We start from the raw sequence: 21,565 nt of genomic DNA on the forward strand, positions 1-21,565 counted from the left end.
AGGAATGCCTGGTGGATTCAAACTGCTGATCTTTTGATTAGCAGCTGTAGCACTTAACCACTACACCAGCAGGGTTTCCACTCCCTCAGCAACAGCTGTGCTATTTGTCAAACTGACAGATGACTGCAGCCTTCCACAAACTTTGTGGCTGTGGACAGACTTTAATACATCTGAAAATGAAGGAAAGCAGCCTAACTTAAAGGCATTGGTTTAACTACCTTTAAAATCACTTCAGCAGAGTGGGCACATTTTCTGTATGTGAAGCTGATACGTAACATAGGGTGAGGAAATTTGTACATACTGAGTACTTCATTCTTTCCCTTCTCTCGTGCAGGCGTGTGTACACTGGTGAGAATAGATCTGCCCTCAGAGCTTCCATGATGTGGTGTGTGTACTCATATCAGCTAGGCAACAAGTAGTAGATGTTGAAAGGTCTAACTTCTCATGCAGTCTGAGCCTGTGCTAACATGGGATGAATGGACAGTAGAAGCCTGGGGCCATGCTTAGAACATAGTAGGTGCTCTGCAAATGTTATACTGAAAATAATGTCACATGTATTCAAAAATATTATCTAGGTAGCTGAGATTGTTGAGACAGAGAGCCAAGTGGTTGAGGTGAACATGCGTTAAGGAATGGAATCCTGTTCGTTTCCAAATGGTAAAAACAGAGGCCTGGAATCCCTGGGTGGCACAAACCATTAAGTGCTAAACTACCAGCCAAAATGTTGATGTTTCAAACTTACCCAGAAGCGCCTCAGAAGAGAGACCTGGCAATCTGCTTCTGAAAGGTCACAGCCTTGGAAACCCTGTGGACCAGTTCTACTTTGTACACATCAGGTCACCGAGAATCAGAATTAACTCAATGGCAAGTAACAACGAGCTAATCGGCATGGAGAGAGTGGCAGGAGAGCAAGTGTGTAGGCAGCTCCAGGTTCAGGGAGGTGCTTCCGCCAGGGGACCCAGGTCCCTTTCTGCTCTCTGAAACCAGCTGTAGGCGTGAGGCCTTCCTGGGCCAGCAGGGGAGAGCTCTGACTACCCAGAGTCAGGTTTGATGTTGATTAATATTCTTAAACCAAGCACTGTGCTTGAGACATTCATGTACATTGCATCTCAGTTAATCCTGGCAACAGCTCACTGGGACAGGACTATAATCCACATTTGACTGTTTAGGAAACAGGCTCAGAGAAGCCAAGTGGGTTTGCTGAGACATAGCTAGTAAGAACCTGGATTTCTCTGTCATTAAGGTATCACTGTAATTCACTCTCATCACTTTGATCCACTAGGCCTCACAACTGCTTCTGAAAAAAAACTTTTTCCTACTTTAAAAAGATTTACATGCTCATTGTGAGGGGAAAAACACAGAAAATTTAAAAAATGTAAATTCTTACTACTGAGACATATAAACACCTTTCAGGTATATGTCCTTAACGGCTTTTTTTCCGTCTATAACCATACATGTTTAAACAAAAAAAATGTGGAGATTAGATTCAAGATATTCTTTAAAACTTGTTTTTTTTCACATGCTGCTCTGATAAATCTATGTTAATTTAACTTCACTGAATGGTTTTCCCTTTTTAGAGGAAGAGTCTACTGAGGGGGATTCCCAATCGATCACTTACTGGCTATGTGCTTTTGGACAAACCACACGGCCTCTGTGGGCCTCAGTCTGATCATCTCAGGACTGTTGTGAAGGTTAGACGTAATCATGTGGGTGAAACTTCTACCTGGCACAGTGCCTGGCACACTCCTCTGCGTCCCAACCACAGTTACTGCAGGCCTTAGTCTCCCCTTCAACCTAAGGAGAGCCCAAGAGCTAGCTGGCCTTCTCAGGGGCCATTTAAGTTCTGCTGCAGCCAGAGTCCTCCACCTCTGCTCCATGTCCTCCATCTCCTGTAGCCACCCTGCCCCTGTGGCTGAGGGGAGAAGGGCTTATCAGAAACCAGTGTAAATTTTTTGACTCTCAAAAGGGGTGGCCTCATTTTCTGTTTCACACAGTTCTTGGTCTCTCTTGAACTTGGAACGACCTCTTGAGCGACACTGGAAAATGTCTGAGTGACCCAACAGTGTCAGGTATCCTTCTCTTCCTTAATTACCCAGCATTCCACCATCTGGACCCTCTCCTGCCTCACGGGGATTTCCTTGCCCTCTCAGAACTAAGACTGAGACAAGAGCCCCGGCACCTGCTGAGTGAATGCCACCATCTGTTCTCGAGGTCACTTTACCAGCCCCTGCCCAGCCAGGGGTCTGTGGTGGACACCCAGGTCAATCCTCCCTTCTCTGGTCCCTGGCTCTACTGAGGTGGGGTGAGTGGTCCTTAAGCTGCCAGACGTCCCCAGTACCCTCATATCCTACTTATTCCTTGAAAAGCAGGGCAGCCAGGCTCCTGTTTGTTTTCTGTGTATCTCTGTCTATACAAGGGAAACCCTGGTGGCATAGTGGTTAAGTGCTATGGCTGCTAACCAAAGGGTGGGCAGTTTGAATCCACCAGGCGCTCCTTGGAAACTCTATGGGGCAGTTCTACTCTGTCCTATAGGGTTGCTATGAGTCGGAATCGACTTGCCGGCGCTGGGTTTGGTTGGTTTTGGTATCCTTATACAAGGAGCCTTGGTGGCAAAGTTGTTAAGCACTCGGCTGCTAACCAAAAGGTTGGAGGTTCAAACCCACCAGTCACTCATGGGAGAGAAATGTAGCATTCTTCTTCCATAAAGATTACAGCCTTGGAAACCCGTTGGGGCTGTTCTACTCTGTCCTATAGGGTTACTATGAGTCGGAATTGACTCAACGGCAATGGGTTTGTGTTTTTTTGTTTGTTTTATGCATATACTATAGAAAACTTGGAAACTAATTAAACAAAAAAGAAAATAAAAATCCCCACCCAGGGCTAAACAATATGAACATTTTGGTGTCTATTCCTCTAGGATTTTCTCTGGACACAAATAGCAGTTTCTCAAGTCTCAGATTGCCAGAAGCATTATCTCATTAATAACAGCTTTTGGGGGAGGCAGAAAGGGAAATCCACTCCATTGAACAGTCACATTCATTATGAGACATCCCTATTTCAGAAATAGTAGGAAATGAAAAAAGAAAAAAAACTATCAGTACCTAGGAAATACTGTATATATTAATTTTTTTAAATTTTACAAAACTGGAATGATACTGTAACCTTTTTTTCGGTTATCAAGATGTTATGAACATATTTCTATGTCATTGAATAGTCTTCTACCATCTATATTCTTGAAGGGCATTCTTCTACAAAATGAAAATAACTTTCTTTTTCTGATGAAGATAACACATACTAATGTGGCAAATTCATGCAACACAGGAAAGTATAAAGAAGAAAATAAAAGCCAGCCAAAATCCCATTACCTAGAGGCAACCACTGTTAACATTTTTGTGAACATTTTCCCAGCTATCTCTATGAATGTAGGTGTGTATGTAAGATATCTAATTTCATATAAATGCAATCCTATTATAAACGGTGGTCATAAAGATTGCTCAAAGTCAATAAATATAGATTTACTTCATCATTTTTAAAAGCCGCATCATATTTCATTGTATGGATGTAGCATAATTTATTAACCTGGTCTACTGATAGACATTTAGGCTACTTCGAGTTTTTCCACTATATATAACATCTTTGCATATCTGACCAATTAGCTCCTTGAAATAAATTCCTAGAAGTAGAATTCATGAATCAGAATATGTACATTTCAAATTTGTGTATTCGTGGCCAACGTACCCTCCAAAGGCTGTATTATGTACTCTCACTTGCAGTAGGTAAGGCTTACCCTCACCCTTACCTAAACTAGGTTTTATCTTTTTAGAATCTTGTTTTCAGCAAGGGTGCCAAGACAATCCAATAGAGGAAGAACAGTCTTCAACAGAGGACATTATCAAGAAAATGAAAAGACAATGCATGGAAGGGGAGGAAATATTTGTAAATCATATACACTAAAACCTGTGAGAGCCGGAACCTGTGTAAGGCAGAAACCTGTCTGAGAAGGAAAACTCAAATTTTTCCACTCAAAGGAGAGAGAGAAAAGTGGTAAGATTGTACGCTGTCAAAGGTGGAAAACTTTCAAGACCTGGAAAAACAAGGCAGTCCTGCCGAGTTCCAGCTCCCACAGGTTTCACTGTATCTGATAGGGGACTTATATCCAGAACATTAAAAAAAAAAAAAAAAAACTTTCTAAAAATACAAATGACCTAATTGTTCAAATTGGCAAAAGGCTTCAATAGACGTTTCTTCAAAGAAGATACACAAGTAGCCAATAAACACATAAAAAGATGCTCAACATTATTAGCCATTCAAAACAAAAAAAAACCAAACATGTTGCTGTCAAGTTGCTTTCAACTTATAGTGACCCTATAGGACAGAGTAGACCTGCCCCATAGTGTTTCGAAGGAGCAGCTGGTGGATTTGAACTGCCAACCTTTATAGTTAACAGTTGTAGCTCTTAACCACTGTGCCACAAGGGCACCCGTGGATGGCTTTAATAAAAAAATGGACAACAATGTTGGTGAAGATGTGAACTATAAACGCTTAGACACTGCCAGTGGGAACATAAAACAGTGGAGCCACTTTGCAAAACAGTTTGGCAGTTCCTCAAAGTGTTAGAAATAGAGTTCCCCCATGATCCAGCAATTCCACTCTTAGGTATGTACTCAATAGGAAATACATAAAAAAAATTTTTTTTTTACACAAAATTTGTGCATGAATGTTCATAGCATTATTCGTAATAGCCAAAAAGTACCAATACATGCTGCAACATTGGTGAACAAGAAAAATTATACTAAGAAGCCTGATAGAGAAAGCCACATATTGTATGATTTCATGTTGATCCATAAAGACAGGAAATAGATGTTTCCAGGAGTTGAGGGGAGGTAGCAACAGGAAGTGATTGCCAGTGGGTTTGGAGTTTCTTTTGGGGATGATGAAAATGTTCCGAAATTAGATAGTAGTGATGGCTTGTTGTGTAACTTTGTGAATATACTAAAAACCACTGAACTTACACTTTTAAAAAAGTTGAACATTGAGCCACCATGTTGACGTTGTTGTTGAGTGCCATTGAGTCGATTCTGACTCATAACATCCCCATGTGACAGAGTAGAACTGCCCTATAGGGTTTTCTTGGCTGTAATCTTTTAAGGAAGCCGATCGACAGGTATTTTTCCTGCAGAGCTGCTGGGTGGGTTCTAACCGCCAACCTTTTGGTTAACAGCCAAGCATTTAACTCTTGTACCACCAGAGCTTCTCAGAGCGACCAATGGCCCAGCAATACTACTCCTAGGTATAATTAAAAAAAAAAAAAAAAACCCACTGCTGTGGAGTCAATCCTGACTCACAGGGACACCATAGGGTTTCCAAGGCTGTAAGCCTCCACATGAGCATATACTGCTCCTGTGGAGCTACTGGTGGTTTTGAACCACTGACCTTCCGGTTAGCAGTCAATCACTTTAACCACTGCACCAGCAGGGCTGTAACCCAGAAGAACTGAAAATACATATTTGTATAAAAACTTGTACATGAATGTTCATAGTACCATTGTTCATAATAACCAAAAAGTGGAAACAGCCCAAATATCTATAAACTGATGAATGCATAAACAAAATGTGGTATATCCATGCCATAGACAGAATAATGGCCCAAAGATGCTCCCATCCTAATCCCTGGAACCTGTGAACAAGCCACTACTTGTTGTTTGAAGCCCATCTAAGATGATAGCCCTCTGTGAAATCTTAGACCCCCACTCCCCACCCCAGCCCAAGAAGAGTTGCTCTTTTCCTCCTCTGGGTTCCTACAGTATTTTGATCATATTCCTTGTATCTGTATTCCTCATATAAGGCCTTGTTACATTGTATCACCATTACATCACTTTTGGTTAATATGATGTCTCCCTTAAAGGCGACTCTTAAGAGCAGGAGTATTTTCTTATTATCCCTAACCCCAGTACACCAAAGAGATGCTCCCCAAATTTTATGCTAATTAATAACACAAATTTTAACAAATACTTAAGCAGCTGTTACTATGTTCAGTATTTTTTAAAGGCTTTACAAATACTGCCTCATTTAATCCTTATAACTTTACACTTTTTAGATGATTAAACTGAGGAAACCAACAAAAACTTAAAGGGCATGAAGAGATGTTAAAACAGCAAAACCGTGTGATAGCATCTGGTACCAAATTTGGCACATGGTTGGTGCTCAATCAATGCCCATTTCTTCTAACAAAAGAAATAATCACTAATAAATAAAAATAAAATCTGTTGCTGTTGAGTCAATTCCAACCCATAGCAATCCTGTAGGACAGAGTAGAACTGCCTATTAGGGTTTCCAAGGCTGTTAGTCTTTACGGACGCAGAGGTGTAACTAAGGTATGGCAGGTAGGGCATGTGCCCTTGGTGCCAGTTGGCGAGGGGCGCTGACAAGCAGTTTCTATTCGCCATAGCAGTTTCCATCGCCAGCTTTGAGAGATCGTTCAGCAATTTAAAACTAATGGCCATAGGTGCTATTTTCCGTAGATAGGCCCCTGCTGCCACATTTTTCTCTCACGGAGCGGCCCGTGGGTTTTAACTGCTGACCTTTAGATTAGCAGCTGAGTGCTTAAAAATGGCTAATAATATTAAGTAAATGAAAGAGATACATTCTTATGACTTGTTAAGTGATGGTTGGAAAGATATTTTCAAATATTTTTTAGACTTCTTAAAGTGTGAGGAGTGGACCTGGAGTTTAAGGTGAGAGAACAGGAGTAAGGAAAGGAGTCTCCTAGAGGCTGAGGGAGTGAATAAGGTCATCAAGAGAGGAAGAGTACCTTAAAAAGATGATTCAACTATCACTTAGGAAACAGCCCTACACAGAAGAAGGGCCACAGGAAGGTAGGAGAAGAACTAGGAAATGGGAGAAGAGTACATACGTTTTCAACCAGGAAGGAGTCTCAAAGTCAGAGCACTCAAAGCTTACGACAAAAACCCGTTGCAGTTCCTTGTCCCACCCTACCCTGGTAGAACTCCCCAGAGGCAACTACCATCAACTCTTTTAGCTATTTCTTCTGATATTTGCCTCCATACTTATGAATGTGTGCTTCTGTTGCTATTTTCAATTGTAGACATTACCTACTGACTTCCTACTATTAGAAAGTTAGGATTTAGCTCTCTGCTTTGTTGTTGTTAGTTGCCGTCAAGTCGATTCTGATTTATGGCGACCCCATGTGTGCAGAGTGGAACTGCTTCATAGGGTTTTCAAGGCAGTAAACTTTCTGAAGCAGATCGCCAGGCCTGTCTTCTGAGGCACCTCTGGGTAGGTTTGAACCACCAGCCTTTTGGCTAGTAGTTAAGTGCTTAACCGTTTGCACCACCCAGGGTCCCCCAGCTCTCTGCTACTATTCCTAAAAGCCAGGTGGGCACTGAGGAGGCACTAAGGAACTAGAAACCATGTGAGCTATCTAAAAGGCAGGCAGGTGTTACTCAGTAGGTTATTGCCAGGACCACTTTACTCTCTTAAAGATAATTGAAAACCCGAAAGGGCTTTGTGTATGTAGCTCTTACTGTATTCACAAAACCATTAGTATACTATAAATTAAAACTCAGGAAAATTTAATATATTCGTTACTTTATTTTAAAAATAGTGAACCCATTTACATGTTCATATAAGTAACATATGTTAATGAAAATGACCGTATTTTCCAAAACAAAAAAAAAATCGGTGAGAAGAGTGGTATTGTTTCATATATTTGCAAATCTCTTTAATGCCCAATTTAATAAAAGATAGCTGGATTCTCACATTTGCTTTTGCACTTAACAGAGATACGTATTTTTCGTTGAATTATGTGAAGAAAATGTAGCCTCAAAAAGGTATGCAGTTGAAAATGGGGCAAGTATTTTAGTAGAGCTTTCAAATACTGTAGATGGTCTTCTTTGATTCTACACCAAAACTCGTCAAGTGGTAGCTTCATAAAGGTCAGTTGCATTTGTGGAATCTGAAACTGTATCAATGAGCTTTTTGTATTCTGTTACAAAACCTGGTCATTTGGAAAATATCAGTTCATTGAATTATGCAGGTCTTCAAAACGTTGACACATTTCGTTATATGTTAGCAAAAAAAATCACGTTTGTTAATATCACCATCAATCTCATCAGAATGGTTTTTAAGTACTGGGAAACTGTCAAACTCACAGTGACAGAATCTAGTTTTCCAAATCAGAATTTTTACTTGAAAGCTTGAATTTCATCACTGACAACAAATACTGTCAGTTGTTTTCCTTGAAGTGCAGCCTCACTTAGTTCACGTTAGAGGAAATGTCTGCCAAATACCCAAGTCCAAAATATCAGTGTTTGTCTGACAGTTGTTCATTCAAGTAAAAAAATGCTTCCCACGAAAAAAGCACTAGTTCAGTTTGCAACTCAATACAACTCAATGTCCTCAAGATAACCATGATAATTTGGCGGGCAGCAGAAATACTTCGTGTGTATTTCTCATTTTGTCATGGAATATTGAAAAGTTATACACTGAAGGTTTGAGATGTAATAAAATTAACAGTATTTACTGCTTCTTTATATTTACAACATTCTTAAGTGAAATCAGCATTTTTTCCCTTTATTTTACTGCAAGTGTGTGACAATGGAGAACATGGTGACTAGTAGAACAGTTTGGTGCCACTGTCTTGATTTATACTAATATGCCAGTAGATTTATCTGCTATTGCTTTTCTACCATCAATCCTTTCCCATACTGTGAAAAAGTCAAATAGCATCTCACCTTTATTATGAAAATAATTTTGATCCCCTGAAAAAAAAAAAGGGCCCCCTAAAAGGGCCTCAAGGATCCCCCAGAGGTCTGCAGACCAGACTTTGAGAACTGCTGGTCTAAGTCATCTAAGGTATGTGACGCCAGCTCCATTTTACAGTTTTATATTTTCGGGCCCTGGTAGTGCAGTGGTTAAGAGCTTGGCTGCTAACCAAAAGGTCAGCAGTTTGAATCTACCAGGTGTTCCTTGAAAACCCTATGGGGCAGTTCTACTCTGTCCTATAGGGTCGCTATGAGTCGCAATCAACTCGACTGACGGCAACAGTTTTGTTTTGTTTTTAATAGCTGCACAAGGTGATTATCAAGCTCCTGTGCCCTACCTGTGGCCTCTCCATCTCAGCTTATCTCTGATGAACGATGTCCGCCATTTCTACAAAGTTGAGATTAGAAATATAGCAATGGGGTCACATTTTAAGCTGTCAAAAGTAACCAACCAACCAGTTGGGGATACTTTTCTACTAGTATTAAATCTGAAAGTGGTCAGAAAACTATCACAAACTTATTTCCAATAAAATTCTGATCACGACCTGCCACTATCATTACATTTTGTGATCACGGTAATTACCTTTTACTGGCAATGAGAGCTGACGTGTACTTTTGAATATCAAACAGCGGCCCATGCCATAACTTGCTAACCCCTTTCTCCTCTAATGATCACAGCTCATTTTATGCTTAAAGAGTTCTTCTCAGAGTAATTAGTAGGCTTATTATACAGCATATTCAAATGTTAATGTGCACACTGTACTGAAGCTATTGTGAGACCCATTTTGCTCAGGAGCTAAAATTATGTTGCCATTCTGCTTGGTGCTAGAGGTTCTGTGCTTAAAACCTGTTTCCTGCATGGAAGGAGCCAAGGTTATTTAATTAGAATCCTGAGCTAGAAACGGAAGAGTCTGGTAGTTAATATAGAACCTGTAACCTAAACAGGGTCAGGAAGGAGAGGGCCTACATATTTTGAACTGGCTATTTAGCACTGCAGAGACAATCAATATTTAAGCAGACTGGCTTTGGGGCGTGTTTGACATTGTTCCTCTAGGTTCTTTACTAAAATCTGCTTCTGCACCAGGTTGAACTGCCAGAAATCAGTCTGACAATTGGCCACATTTTCCTTACACCCAGCTGAAATCTGTCCAAGTTTCTACTTTTTTTGTTTTTGTGGTAAATATATAGTGTTATATATTTATAGTGGTAAATATATAGTGTTATAAATATATAGTGTTATATATATTTACCACAAAAACAAACAAACAAAATATATATAAAAAGGAAACCCTGGTGGCATAGTGATTAAGTCCTACGGCTGCTAACCAAAAGATTGGCAGTTCGAATCCACCAGGCGCTCCTTGGAAACTCTATGGGGCAGTTCTACTGTGTCCTATAGAGTCGCTATGAGTCAGAATCAACTCGACGGCAATGGATTTGGTTTTACATATAACAAGGAGCCCTGGTGGAGTTGTGGTTAAGAGTTCAGCTGCTAACCTAGGGGTCAGTAGTTGGAATCCACCAGCTGCACCTTGGAAACCCTATCGGGCAGTTCTCCTCTGTCGTATAGGGTCACTATGAGTCAGAATCGAGTAGATGCCAATGGGTTTGGTTTTTTGGTCTTATATATAACAAAACATTTTAACCATTTTTATGTGTACAGTTATGCTGTGAAACATCCACCACTACCTGTTCCCAAATGTTTTCATCACATTTAACAAAAACTCGGTACCCTTTAAGTACTACCTCCCGATTTCCCCTGCCCATCCTGCCCCTGGTAGCCACTAATAAACTTTGGTCTCCATGCATTTGGCTATTCTGGATATTTCATGTAAGTGGAATCATACAATATTTGTCCTTTTGTGTCTGACTTGTTTTATACTCAGTATAATGTTCTACTCATTTATTTTTGCTCTCCCTTCTGGGGTCCCATAGAGCATGCCTGCTCCCAGTGCTCTGTGAATACGTTTCAGAGAGGGACAGTCACTCCGTCCCCTGTGGTCTGCTCTTCTAGGGTTCAGTGGTCCTATTCCTTATGTGACAGGTTCCCAGTCTCTTACCATCCTGGTTACTCCCTCAGTTTGTTAGTGCTCCTGCTTCAAGTGAAGTGCTCAGAACTTAGATAATGATTCGCGTGTGGTCTGATCAGGGTGGAACAGAGCAGGCCTCTCACTCTCTTGTTGGGCACTGTTCCTATTAACGCTTCCAAGATTGTAATAACTTTCCACTGAGTTTTCTAAACCATATATTGATACTTAGGCAACTAGCTATTTAGACCCAAATACAGGACCTGAAATTTGTCATTGTAAAAATGGCGTGGCGGCAGTGGCATCTGACCTCCTCTAGTTTCACAAGGGGGAAGGAGAATCAAGATCAACAGCCCAAAGCTGATTCCTGTGAGGTGGAGGTCAGACATGCCTCCACCCTCCAACCTTTTTACCAATTCTGACACCAACCGTTCCTCCCACAGCACTCTCTGCTTCTTTGCTGGGTTAGATAATTTGTTGCAACAGCCACAGGAACTCACAGACAATACTCAAAATTATGGGGTATACTAGGGAAATAACAGTAAAACTCAAGTTCAGGAATGCTCAAGATATAGCTCTTCAATCAGGACAGCTTCTTCTCAGCCGTGCCCACAGGCATATCTCTCTCTGGCCCCTCAGCCTCTGTCCTCCTCGGGCAAGTGTTACAAAGCTCTTTTAGCTCTGCCAATAAGTGCCTGGAGGCACTCCACTCCACCGGGAAGCCTTGGCTGAAAGGCACTCAGCTCTCTCCCTCCGTGGGTCGGTCGGTACACCTACTGTAACCGCCTTGCTCTGTGGGCCAGGAAGCCCAACACACCATCTCCTGCTGGTATGGTTCAGCTGCCTATGCTGCCTGTTTCTCTGCCGCTGCTTCTTGCTGTCTCTCTCTCTGTCTCCTCAAGTCAAAGGATTCATTCAACCAGTCAAACTCCTCTCCTCCCTGCAAACACACCTCCACCCCAACTGTTCCGTCCTCTATCTCAAGTTATCAGAGAGGAAAAGCATCAAAGACTCTTCCAGGTTACTAACTGGCTGGTTAAAGTGGCACAGAAAAGAAGTTAAGGGAACGGGGGAGGGAGGAAGTGAATGAGGCCTACAGAAGGTTCAATGTGGCAAGACAGGATTCTGTGAAGCTACTGTATCTAGGCCTACCCTCCAGCACAGGTTGGGGAGATATCAAGGCTGAGACAAGTGGAAGATACTCTGGAGCTCTGCTGTGAAGAAAGAGAGAGGAAATCAATAAGTAGGAAACAGAGCCAATGTTAGAAGCTGGAAGGTGGCCAATTAGTAAGTCAAACTGGAGGAAGTAGGCAGAAGAGGGCAGAGATAGGCAAGGGTCGCAAGGAAAATGAAACAAGGAATGACCTTGTGAAGCAGAATCTGGGGATACTAAGGAGACTCCAGAGCTGCACTGTCCAATACGGTACCCACTAGCTACATGTGGCTATCTAAATTAATTAAAATGTCATTAAAAATTCAGTTCCTCGGTTGCATTAGCCACATCTCAAGTGCTCAATAGTCACAGGTAACAAGTGGCTACCGTATTGAATAGTGCAGAAGAATCATTGCAGAAAATTCTATTGAGCTGTGCTGCTCAAGATCCTTCTAGTTATACTTTGAGAAAAGGGCTAAACCAGGTTGGATAACATTTTAGTGTACTTAGTTTTACTTTGACTTCCCTTAAGACCCAGCTCAAATATCAACTCTTGGAGAAATTTGCCCTTATGCCTGGTCTGTAATTGAGCGCTACAGGTAGCACAGCATGCTGAGTTATGCAGTTCTTAGTGGTAATACATGGATCTACCAAATCTGTTGCCATGGAGTCAGTTCTGACTCGAGGCGCCCCCATGTGTTACGGAGTGATACTGTTCCATACAGCTTTCTTGGCTATAATCTTTAAAGAAGCAGATCACTAGGGCTTTCTTCCATGGTACCATTGGGAGGGTTCACAAGGCCAACCTTTAGGTTAGTAGTCGAGGGTAAACTGTGCCACCTTGGGGCCTGTCTACGTGGCTCTAGAAAAGGCTTAATTTGGAAATCCTAGAGCAGCTATTTCTCAATCCTTAACCTTCTCTGACAAAGCAATTTGTTTTGGGGCTAAGACATGTGGGACTGGAGGGAGGAGGAAGGGAACACTGGCCCAGGCAGCCAGTTCTGCTGAATCCTCCCTGGTGTCCTTACCCCTGTAACTGTAAAAAATTCATAATAAGAGCTTTTGACCCACTGTCCACAAACATTACATAGGCCATCTTGGCCAGGCAGTCAAGAAATTGAAATCAAGGTCTGATTTGTTTGATGCAAGGTATCTTGTCATCTTGCCTGTGGGCCCTCACTAAATTTTCAGCCTGCCTTCTTTCTCTTTTAATTTCCTGTTCCAGAAGCCCTTAGAGTTTCCAATAATATTTATCAATTTTACCTTCTAAATCTCTTATTTCTCATCTCTCTCCTTTGCCTCCCAGCCCCCAGACTGGTACCTCAGTTCTCTAAGAACCCTACCTGACCATGTCAGTCTCTTCCCTAAAATCCTTCCCTGTCTCCCCATTCAGCGTACAGGCCAGGCTTCTCAGGCTCTGTTGTGAATTGAATTGTATCCCCCCAAAATATGTGTTGTAAATTCTAACCTTTATGCCTGTAGTTATAATCCCATTTGGGAATGGGTTTTCTTTGTTATGTTAATGAGACAGGATTAGTATAGAGTGTGTCTTGAGACAACCTCTTACAAAATGTAAATGGAGAAGATTAAGGAAGCAGAGATGGGGGAAAAGAGATGCCAAACGACATGAAGACTGCCCAGGAGCAGAAGCTCAGAAGCTTTCTCCAGAGCCAACAGAGAGAAAGCCTTCCCCTAGAGTTGGCACCCTGAATTCAGACTTCTAGCCTCCTAAACTGTGAGAAGATAAATTTCTGTTTATTAAATACCCACTATGGTATTTCTGTTACAGCAGCACTAGAAAACTAAGACAGGCCCCAACTACCTCTCCGGTTTCAGTTCTTTCCACTCCCTACATACAGCACACACTCCAGCCCAGCCCCACTGCTTCGTGCTCAGAGCCAGGATGCCCTCTCACAGCTCTATGCCTTTGCACTTTCAGTTCTCTCTGTCTGAAATGCTCTCCCTTATTCCCTGGTGAATTTCTACACTCCGTTAAGGTCCAGTTTAAATCTTGTCTCCTCTGAGAAGCCTTCCCTGAGCCCTGGAGACGGATTTAAGTGGTCCATCTGCTCTGCCCCAAACACTGCAGGCCTTGGTCACAGCACGCCCTGTGTATGATGATCATGTGTTTGTTTCTTCTGCTAAACTGTGAGGTTTCAAGGGCAGGCAGCAAGTCTGACTCAGCTCTTATCCCCAGTAGCTAGCACAGGACCTGACTCATAATAAACACTTACTAAATGTCTGTTAGAATGAACAACAATCAGCGCCATTATGAGGTTCTACTGGGACTGAAAACTAAGACTATGAGACTGCTCTGTGTGGCTGGCTGCTGCCATGCTCCTTGGAGCTCACCCACGCTGACAGAGTTCTATGGACAAGTGCCCCTAGTGCTTGGGAATGTGGGGAAGAGCTAGAGGCCTGCAGCTGTTCCCCCTGAAAGCCTCACTGTATGCTGGCTGTTACCCCTGCAGGCGCTGAGACCTGCACAAGTCCATTCCTTGTGGACATGAAAAACACAGGATCCCTTGGACGCTCTTGTGGGGATCCATCTGCGTGTGAGTTTGTGGGGGAGGATTAGGGCCAAGGGAGAGAAACTTCTTAGTAGAATGGAGGTGAATAAAACATTGCTACTCTTAGATAGCAATAATTTTTTTATATTTTAAAATGCACACAATATTGCACAGTTACCAAAACACTTGCACTTTATCTTCTTTAGCCTATTATTCACTATGAGGGGCAGGCAAGGCTAAGCTGGTGTTATTACTTGTAGATAAGGAAACTAATAGAGAGGTAATGTAACTTTCCCAGGGTCATGAAATACCAATCAGAACTATAACATATGGTGGTTATTTAAATATTTTTGCTGTGTTTTCTCATTAATGCTTAAAATCAGAAACATTTTCTAACAAATTTAATCTGTGGAAGGCTTTTAGGTATCTCTTGGGAAATGTGACTAGATGGCATTTAAGCGTCGTCCAACTATGAAATTTAATATTTACTGTGTTTTGGGTTGGGGAGGTTCAGGTAACTCCAGAAAGTACAATTATCTGCTTGCAAGTAATTTCCAAAATAAATAGCTGCCCAGCCCAGCATCCCTGTCTGCCTTACCAAAGATTCTCAAGCCCATTATTCACTTATTCTTTCACCTACTCATCAGTCTACTGTTCCCACTCATTCTGCTTTCTACTTGATTAATCATCGTCTGACTTGATTACATCGTTTACTTCCTCTATCAGAGATAACTAGGATTAATAGCTACAGGAGTAAATTCTGTATAAGACTAGAGGGCAGAACTGTCATCATCTATAATAGAGATTTTGGTTTAATTCCTGTTAAAGGAAAACGGCAGGTAAATGACTGGATTAGTGAAGGTTCACTAATCAGAGAGATTACTAAATCCATTTGGATGCCCTATTTGGTAGTGAGATATGGGAATGGAGCTTACTAAAGGTCAGTGTAGGTGCATGGTTTCTTAGAAAGAACAGTCAGCTTTGATTTGATGGACCAAGTCAAGTTCTATCTGAGAAGATTCTCCCCAACATCCTTGCATGAGAATGAAGTGTTGTACACTCATTAGAACTGGGTAAAGATGGAAGCTTATAGCATCCCGGGGGAAATAGATATTCTACTTATCTTCTGATTCAAAACCCAGGCTGTATGCATTGCCCCACATACTTTTCAGGGTGATGCTTGCTCCTATTAACTAGTGATAACTAAGAAAGAAAATAATTCTCTAATTTTAATGATAAAGGCTTTATCAATAATAATGTGTAAGATCCTATTTTTGCTTTCATCAAGAAGTCCAAGGCTCTTTAATAGAAGACTTATGGGTACTTCTGGGTATTGCTGGCAGTCTTTGGGGATGACTATTCTGTCTGGGTTTGTTTTAATTTCTCCCTTCATTACTGAGAACATACTGACACTTAAATGTCAGAAGAATCAGATGTCCATCTTGTTGATGGGGTCCTCATTGTGAAGTATTGGGCCAAGTTGGCTGCTTTCTTTTCTTCCATTGGAGCCTCAGACTTTGCCATATGACTCCCACACCTGTCACACACTCCCACACAGGTGTCTGTCGCGGCTGAGCAAGGCTGACTTCCTAAAAGTGAGAGGAGAGTACTAGCAATCAGGGTGACGAGGTGGAACATAACGAATCACAAAGGGGTTCTTCATCTTCATGCTGAACCTGCCCAGGGTATATGCTGATAAAATCAGACCAGATCAGATCCTGAGCCCCATCTGTTAAAGGTCCTCACAGCTGCTTAGAGGAATGCCAGGCAAGAAAGACCTGGCAAGGCACCCCCTGCCTCCTGAAGTTACTCCTCTTCCCTCCCCAACCTGGCTAAAAATAAAACCAAAGTGTCACTGAAAAATAACAAAATACAAAAAAGCCTAACATTTGTTGAACAGATTGTGACAGAATATCAATTAGCTAAGTATCTGGTATGCAAACATCCCCAGTGCTAACTCACTCAGTGGAGGACTTGAAGGAAGAGGAACAGAGAGTCAGAGAATTAGGGACCAAGGCAGGATGCCTCCAAGGGACAGTGCTGGAGTCAGAGCTCACAGGACCTAGCTGACAGGTCAGAATGGTGCAATTGCCATTTATGTCCACCTAGTGGCAGCAGTTTTAGCCAGAGGCACCTCCACCTCAATTAATTTAGGCGATCAATTTACTGAGTATGTCCATGGGAGAAAAGACCTGGAGATCTACTCCCGTAAAGATTATAGCTTAGGAAACCCTATTGCACAGTTCTACTCTGTCCTACAGGGTCTCTGTGAGTTGGAATTGATTCAACAGCACACAACGACAACATACTGTGTACCAGGCCCTTGGTAGGCACTGGGGGCTGACCCATTTGGAAGGTTACAATTTGCCAGTAGCGGTCCCTTTCAAGTAGGGACTTGCCTAGCTTATTCCAACTCTAAACTCTAAGTCTAGAGGATAGAATCTGCTGGAAGTAGGAAGTTAAAGTTTCCAAACAAACGGGTCTAAAACGCCATATTAGGTTCTAGTATGTATTCTATGCTAGGGAAGCTAAAACTCCAAGGGGCAAAGAAGTTAAGCATTCAACTGGTAGCCAAAAGGTTAGTGCTTTGAATCTACCCAGAGGCTCCTCGAAGACAGGCCTGGTGATCTGTTTCTGGAAGGTCACAGCCTTGAAAACTCTGTGGAGCAGTTCTACTCTGCACACATGGGGTCACCGTGAGTTAAGATTGACTTGACAGCAACAAACAACAACAGGAGAGGCTAATGTTCAACCAGAGACTCCATAGAGAGTAGCTGATACGAGTAACAGCGGGTCAGTGGCAGGCCAGGGAGTGAGTTGGGTCTTTTGCTCTGTCCCTTCTGAATGATAAAATAGTTAATGCAGAGGGCACTTTGGTATTAGCATAAATTTGGACATGATCTAGAAGTTCTGTGAAATGAAAAGAATTCACTGATGGATTAATTACATAAGCCAGCATTTCCCAAGATGTAGTATGCATACCAATCGGGGCGGCAGAGATAGTTTTAGATGAAACATCTTTTTATTTTAATAGTTCAGTATATAATGTGTCTTAAAAGAAATATAATTTGCTATACCACAAATGTGTGATTTCACAAGTGATATTGTTGATTTCTACCACCCATTTGTCAGTTTGTTGTCCTGTGGTGGTTTGTGTGTTGCTGTGATGCAAAAAGCTATGCCACCAGTATTTCATGTACCAGCAGTGTCACCCACGGTAGACAGGTTTCAGTGGAGCTTCCAGACCAAGACAGACTAGGGAGAAGGACCTGATGGTGTACTTCTGAAAAAATTGGCCAATGGAAACCTTATGAATAGCAGCATAACATTGTCTGATACAGTGCCAGAAGATGAGCCACTTAGGTTGGAAGGCACTCAAAATACCACTGGGGAAGAGCTACCTCTTCAGAGTAGAGTTGACCTTAATGATGTGGATGGAGTAAAGCTTTCAGGACTTCCACTTGCTGATGTGGCTCAAAAGGAGCCACATCAAAAGGAAAAGAAACAGCTGCAAACGTCCATTAATGATCAGAATGTGGAATGTACAAAGTATGAATCTAGGAAAATTGGAAGTCATCAAAAATGAAATGGAAAACATAAAGATTGATATGTTAGACATTAATGAGCTGAAATGGACTGGTATTGGCCATTTTGAATTGGATAATCATGTGGTCTACTGTGTCGGGAATGACAGATTGAAAAGGAATGGCATCACGTTCATCATCAAAAAGAACACTTCAAGATCTATCCTGAAGTACAACACTGTCAGTGATAGGATAATATCTATATACCTACAATATCTGTATACCAGTTAATATGACTATTATTCAGATTTACGCACCAACCACTAAGGCCAAGGATGAAGAAGCTGAAGATTTTTACCAACTTCTGCTGTCTAAAATTGATCAAACATGCAATCAAGATGCATTGGCAATTGCTGGTGATTGGAATGTGAAAGTTGGAAACAAAGAAGGATTAATAGTTGGAAAATATGGCTTTGGTGATAGAAATGACGCCTTAGATCACATGATAGAATTTTTCAAGACCAATAACTTCTTTATTGCAAACACCTTTTTTCAACAACATAAACGGTGACTATACACATGGGCCTTGACAGTGGGATACAAAGAAATAAAAGCAACTACATCAGTGGAAAGAGACAATGGAAAAGCTCAATATCATCAGTCAGAACAAGGCCAGGGGCCGACTGGGGAACAGACCATCAATTACTCACATTCAAGTTTAAGCTGAAGCTGAAGAAAATTAGAGCACATCCACGAGAGCCAATATATGACCTAAGTATATGCCATCTGAACTTAGAGACCATTCAAAAACAGATTGGATGCATTGAACACTAGTGACTGAAGAACAGACTAGCTGTGGAAGGACATCATACATGAAGAAAACAAAAGGTCATTAAAAAGACAGGAAAGAAAGAAGAGACCAAAATGGATGTCAGAAAAAGCTCTAAAGTTGTTTTTGAACATAGAGAGCTAAAGAGAATGGAAGAAATGATGAAGTAAAAGAGCTGAACACAGGATTTCAAAGGGCGGCTTGAGAGGACAAAGTTAAGTATTATAATGACATGTGCAAAGACCTGGAGTTAGAAAACCAAAAGGGAGGAACACACTAGGCATTTCTCAAGCTGAAAGAACTGAAGAAAAAAATTCAAGCCTCGAGTTGTAATAGTGAACGATTCTATGGGGAAAATATTGAATGATGCAGGAAGCACCAAAAAAAGGTGCAAGGAATACAGAGTCACTGTACCAAAAATAGTTGGTCAACATTCAACCATTTCAGGAGGTAGCATATGATCAAGAACCGATGGTACTGTAGAAAGAAGTCTAAGCTGCTCTGAAGGCATTGGTGAAAAACAAGGCTCCAGGAATTGATGGAATATCAATTGAGATGTTTCAACAGACAGATGCAGTGCCGGAGGTGCTCACTCATCTATGCCAAGAAATATGGAAGACAGCTAGCTTCCTGGCCAACTGACTGGAAGAGATCCATATTTATGCCTATTCTCAAGAAAGGTGATCCAACCGAATGTGGAAATTATAGTATAATATCATTAATATCACACACAAGCAAAATTTTGCTGAAGGTCATTCAAAAATGGCTGCAGCAGTATATCGACAGGGAACGGCCAGAAATTCAAGCTGGTTTCAGAAAAGGACATGGAACCAGGGATATCACTGCTGATGTCAGATGGATCCTGGCTGAAAGCAGAGAATACCAGAAGGATGTTTACCTGTGTTTTATTGACTATGTGGATCATAAATAAACTATGGATAACATTGCGAAGAATGGGAATTCCAGAACACTTAATTGTGCTCATGAGGAACCTCTACATAGAACAAGAGGCAGTTGTTCAGACAGAACAAGGGGATACTGATTGGTTTAAAGTCAGGAAAGGTGTGCGTCAGGGTTATATTCTTTCACCATGCCTATTCAATCTGTACGCTGAGCAAATAATCTGAGAAGCTGGACTATATGAAGAAGAACGGGGCATCAGGATTGGAGGAAGACTCATTAACAACCTGTGTTATGCAGATGATACAACTGTGCTTGCTGAAAATGAAAAGGACTTGAAGCACTTACTAATGAAGATCAAAGACTACAGCCTTCAGTATGGATTGCACCTCAACATAAAGAAAACAAAAATCCTCACAACTGGACCAATGAGCAACATCATGATAAGCGGAGGAAAGATTGAAGTTGTCAAGGATTTCATTTACTTGGATCCACAATCAACACTCATGGAAGCAGCAGTCAAGAAATGAAAAGATGCACTGCATTGGGTAAATCTGCTGGGAAGGACCTCTTTCAAGTGTTTAAGAGCAAAGATGTCACCTTGAAGACTATGCTGCACCTGACCCAAGCCATGTTTTTTTCAATTGCATCATATGCATGTGAAAGCTGGACAATGAATAAGAAAGACCGAAGAAGAATTGACGCCTTTGAATTGTGGTGTTGGTGAAGAATATTGAATATACCATGGACTGCCAAAAGAATGAACAAATCTGTCTTAGAAGAAGTACGACCAGAATGCTCCTTAGAGGCAAGGATGATGAGACTGCATCTTGCATACTTTGGACATGTTGTCAGGAGGGATCAGTCCCTGGAGAAGGACATCATGCTTGGCACAGTACAGGGTCAGCGGAAAAGAGGAAGACCTTCAAAGAGGTGGATTGACACAGTGGCTGCAACAATGAGCTCAAGCATAACAGCAGTTGTAAGGATGGCACAGGACCAGGCACTGTTTCATTCTGTTGTGCATAGGGTCGCTATGAGTCGAAACCAACTCAACGGCACCTAACAACAACAACCTTCAGTTAGACTGGGAGTTCCTGGAGGTCAAGCTCTTCTCATTGATTTCTCTCTATATCTCCAAATCTTAGCAAAGGGTTTGATAGAAATACATGCTCCATAAATGCTTGCTGAATGAATACAGTACAAAAGATGTGTATGCATGAACAATAAAATAAAATAAGTTATTATGTAATATTTACTGTAAAAAAGGTTCAAATAATATGATTATAACTCAGAGTGGAAAGATCACTTCTAGGTAGGAAAAGGTAGTAGAATATAATGGTTATGTCTGTGAACTTTTGAGTTAGACACTAGTGGTTTGAGCTCTGACTCTGCCACTTACTAGCTTATGTGACCTAACCTCTTTAAACTATAGTTTTCTATAGTTGGTGAAATGAGGATTATATTAGTTGAGAGAACTAAATGAGATAATGCATGTAAAGTGTCAATACATGATATGTTTTTGTAAAATGGCTAACATCTCATCATTACCATCACCACTACCATCATTGTTGTCATCACAATTATCATCATCATCATTGTCAATGGCTTTGTGATGGAGGAACTCACTATCTGTAGGAGGAGACGTAAGGGAGGAACACTGAACAACTAAAAGGTTGGTATGGTGGGTGTTAGAAAGATTTAAGACAAAACAGGAAAGGCAAATGGCCCTATTTGATTGAAACAGAGGGTATTTTCTGGCAAGTAAGATTGGGAAATTAGTCTTTTGTGCCAGGGTGGAAATGTAGTCTTGATTCTGTAGGCAATACTGAGACTTTAC

Source organism: Loxodonta africana, chromosome 9 (genome assembly GCF_030014295.1).
Source record: "Loxodonta africana isolate mLoxAfr1 chromosome 9, mLoxAfr1.hap2, whole genome shotgun sequence".
Classification (NCBI taxonomy): Eukaryota; Metazoa; Chordata; class Mammalia; order Proboscidea; family Elephantidae; genus Loxodonta; species Loxodonta africana.